Source organism: Rhincodon typus, chromosome 10 (genome assembly GCF_021869965.1).
Source record: "Rhincodon typus isolate 14 chromosome 10, sRhiTyp1.1, whole genome shotgun sequence".
In the NCBI taxonomy this organism is placed as follows: domain Eukaryota; kingdom Metazoa; phylum Chordata; class Chondrichthyes; order Orectolobiformes; family Rhincodontidae; genus Rhincodon; species Rhincodon typus.
In genome coordinates, this window is record NC_063341.1 from 63,452,575 (window position 1) to 63,456,998 (window position 4,424).

The following is a 4,424-nucleotide window of genomic DNA, read 5'->3' on the forward strand; positions in this document are numbered from 1 at the left end:
GGGGGTGAGTATATATATATGTAGAGTGTGGTGGGGTCACCTGTAGCGTGACATGAACCCAAGATCCCAGTTGAGGCTATCCACAAACCAAACTTGGCTATTAGCCTCAGCTCGGCTATTCTGCGTTGTCGTGTATCCCAAAGTCCGCCTTGGAGGGCATTTACCCGAAGATCCGAGGCCGAATATCCTTGATCACTGAAGTGTTCCCACAATGGGAAGGAACATTCCTGTTTGGCGATTGTTGCATGGTGTCCATTTATCCGTTGTCATAGCATCTGCATGGTTTCTCTAATATACCATGCCCCATGTGTCCATGTCAAAGATCTGACAATGTCTTGCAGAGGTTGCCATGGCAGGGTTGTATAGTGTTGTGGTCGATGTTGGCCTGAAAGCTGAGTAGTTTGTTGCGAACAATGGTCTGTTTAAGGTTTGTCGGTTGTTTGGAGGCGTGGGGAAGATCTTGGTGAGGTGCTCGTTGTCATCAATAATGTATTGAAGGCTGCAAAGAACATGGCGTAGTTTCTCCGTCCCAGGAAGTATTGGAAGATGAAGAGCACCCTATCGGACATATCCCATGTCTGTCTTCTGAGGAGGTCATTACGGTTTTTCGCTGTGGCACGTTGGAACTGGTGATCAATGAGTTGAGCATCGTTTACTGTTCCTATGAGGGCATCCTTCAACACCTTCAGGCGTCTGTCTTGCTCCTCCTTATCCAAACAGATTCTGTGTACGTGTAGGGTTGTTTGTAGGGAATGGCTGTTTTAATACATTTTGGGTGGAAGTTAGGGAAGTGCAGCATCATGAGGTTATCCATGGGCTTGTGGTAGAGTGATGTACTGAGGTGTCCGTCCCTGACGAAGTTGAGAGTGTCCAAGAATGAGACTGATTATAAAGAGTGGTCCATGGTAAGTCTGATGGTGGGATGAAACTTGTTGATGTCGCTATGTAGTTGTGTCAGTGATTCCTCACCATGAGTCCAAAGGAAAAAAATGTTGTCAATGTATCTGGTGTATAGCATTGGTCGGAGGTTCTGTGCAGCAAAGAAGTCTTGTTCGAACCTTTGCGTGGAAATGTTGGCATATTGGGGTACAAATCTGGTCCCCATGGCTGTTCCATGTGTACGGATGAAGAACTGGTTGTCAAAAGGTGAAGACGTTGTGGTTGAGGATGAAGCGGGTGAGTTGTAGGATGGCATCTGGAAATTGGCAGTTGTTGGTATTGAGTACTGAGGCTGTTGCAGCGACGCCATCATTGTGGGGGATGTTGGTGTAGACTGCCGAAATGTCCATTGTGACGAGGAATGTTTCTGGTTTGACTGGTCTGTGGGTGCGGAGTTTCTTTAAGAAATCTGTACTGTCGCGACAGAGGCTGGGGGTTCCCTGTGTAGCAAGTTTTAAGATGCCCTCGACGTAGCCAGAGAAGTTCTTACACAGGGTCCCATTGCCTGATACAAGGGGACGTCCCGGTGGTTGGCTTTGTGTATCTTTGGAAGGCAGTAGAAGTCCCCTACGCAGGAAGTATGTGGCATGAGAGTGCATAGGGTACTCTGAAGGATTGGATCAAAAGTCTTGACCAGTCTGTTCAGTTGACGGGTGTGTTCCTTAGTTGGATCGGCAGGTACTTGTCTGTAGTGTTCCTGGTTGTTCGGCTGTGAGTACGCTTCCTTGCAGCAGTCCGTTCTATTCTCTATGACGATGGCTCCTTCTTTGTCTGTTGGTTTGATGACAACGTTGTGATTGGTCTTGACAGCACAGATGGCATTGCATTGTGCCTGAGCCAGTGTTCACACATTCTCTGATGGCTTGAGCATACCTATCAAGCCCCAGGCAACGGCCCTCTGGAGGGGTCCAATTCGACTCCTTTGCCTGCTCCCCCCATGGATCTCTCTGTCAACTGATCCGGCTCATTGGCTGTATCATTGGGCTCGCTGCTGACATCTTGGAAGAATTCCCAGAGTCTCATTCACCTGATGAATTCCTTGGTGTCAGCCGTGAGACCAATTGGGTCCAATTTGGTGGTGGGGCAGAAACTGAGTCCTCAGCTGAGAACTTCGATCTTGTCCCATTGAAGGCTGTGGTCAATTCAGTTGACGTTTGATTTTCCCGTGGTGGTACCGCCTTCAACTGTGGTACCAGGGGAGACTTGGTTATTGCTGGTGGTGATGCTAAGTTTCTCCAGTTTTATGTTCTTGGTATGCATTAGATGGTGTCGTTCTGTTGCCTCGTCTGTTTGGCAGTGTCTCATAACTGTGCTGCTGTCTCCTGAGTGCAAGCTGAGAATATGGACGCTATCTCGATTTCAAGGTTACGGTGAATGCTGTAGAGTTGCTGTACAAGATGATTGAGGAGTTTGAGAGAGGTGCAACGGCAAAGTCTCTCTCACTGTAATCAGTGCTGTAGGTCGACTTGAGCGATCTGTAGTCCTTTTGGGATCTTTTGTGCTTCCTTGCATTTCTGTAGGAACTTAATGTCTGTGTCGATATGCACGATCTTCTTGGAGATCCTCTCCACATTGAGCTGGCAGTCGGTGGTGTCGGTGGTAGCCCTGAAGTGGAGGTGCTAGTGTTGGACTGGGGTGGACAACGTCAGAAATCACATGACTCCAGGTTATAGTCCAACAGGTTTATTTGAAATCACAAGCTTTACATATACATATTAATCAATTGAAACCTTCTAACTATCAACTAACTTCTAAAGATTTAACAGCATCTTGGGTTTGTTTAGCACATCCTCATCAACGGTGTGAACCTTTGATCTTTTATTTATAAATTCTGCGTCTGATACAACCTCTCTCACTAACACCTGAAGAAAGACTGAGGGTCTGAAAGCTTGCGTTTTCAAATAAACCTGTTGGACTATAACCTGGTGTCGTGTGGTTTCTGACCATTTCCAAAAGTGGCAGCTTTAAGCTACCAGGGAACTTTAGTGTCAAAATCATTCTTTCTGACATTCAGATCCATCATGGGTGAATTACTCTGTTTAGCCACAAGTGGTGCTAGTGAGCTGTGCACTTGTTGAGGACAAAGGCACACAGAAAAAAATTTCAATTTACTAACTTTCCACTCACTTGTTAGTTTGACAATGATTTTTTCTCTAAAATGAAATAAAACAGATCCCCTCCAAAAGTAGAAGATTTCCGGGTAGCCCACTGGAATGTGAAACCAATTAGTTTAATTGTGAATTCAACCATAGATCAGTAAATGGTCACTGCAATCTGTGCTGGGGCTTTGGAGATAATTATGCCTTGTTTCTTATTCTGTATGGAAGGGTGGTTGACCTTATAATAAACAGAGCATGCAGTAGACAGTTCAACTCCATAGTGATAAGATGTATTTAGGGTACACAGTTCCACGCTCAATCATTCGATTTTGTATTTGTAATCTCTTTGAGGAGGGCCATTAACAAAGGGAAAATTTAGATTGGATCAGACTAGATTATACCCCCCAATGACTCTCTATACTGGATAAGCCCAGCAAACTGAAAACAGTCAGAAATCTTACACATCCATTCCTTTGGGTGTAAAAAAGTAACAATAGGAACCAAAGAGCTGTTAAAATGCTTGCTGTGCTAACAGTTCAAGTGGACAAGTCGTTGACCCAAGGGCTGCATCATCCAAAGCTGAATGCAACAATTTACCTTATAGATACTAGCTCCATTTTTAGTATCCTCAGGATAAGTTGACTTTTTCATAGAATACGGTTTCAGCTCATTAAGATCATATTCTAAAAAAAAATGTGATCTGAGTGCAATAACGCAGCAACTTAATGGCAAATAATTATTTGTTAAGCATAAAGACATCTTGAAGCTTTAGCAAAACTTTGAACTATAAAATGCCTTCCTTTCCTTCAAGTTATTTGTAAGAATCAGTGATTGCTGTTATAATGTTGGATTGTAATGTTCAGTAATAGTATAATAAACTAATGTTCACATATAGTATAATAAACTTGTTGTCAATTAGGGAAGTAAACTGCCATTCTTACCTGGTCTGGCCTACACGTGACTCCAGACCCACAGCAATGTGATAACACAGTGTGGAGCTGGAGGAATACAGAAGGCCAGGCAGCATCAGAGGAGCAGGAAAGGTGATGTTTCGGGTCGGGACCCTTCTTCATTTCTGAAGTTCTTACTATCTCACAGCTATGGGTTGGCTCTGAACTGCCCTCTGGGCAACTGGGGATGGGCAAGAAATGCTGCCTAGCCAGTGACACCCTCATCCCATCAATGAATAAAAAAAAAGACTGGCTGCAAATACAGTAATAGCCTTGAAAATTTTCCATTATATCAATGATGTAAAACCTGAAGTTTAGGGATTAGTTATTTCTTGGGTCCTTACCGATCATAGTGAATACTGCATGTGAATGAAACTTATTTAATGAATGTTTCATCACATCCACAATGAATAACAATTGGAATGGCAAATGTTTG

At 43.9% G+C, this 4,424-nt stretch overlaps 1 protein-coding gene across 3 annotated transcripts in view; it reads right to left on the reverse strand.

Moving 5' to 3' along the window:
• The window catches only part of LOC109923488 (choline transporter-like protein 3), a 60,763-nt gene extending 60,646 nt beyond the window's left edge, over positions 1-117 (reverse strand). For all 3 annotated transcript variants that reach the window (XR_007263049.1, XR_007263050.1, XM_048601973.1), the window contains exon 1: positions 41-117. The gene's annotated coding sequence lies outside the window, so the exon portion shown is untranslated. The remainder of the gene's footprint in view (positions 1-40) is intronic.
• Positions 118-4,424: the final 4,307 nt, after the last annotated feature.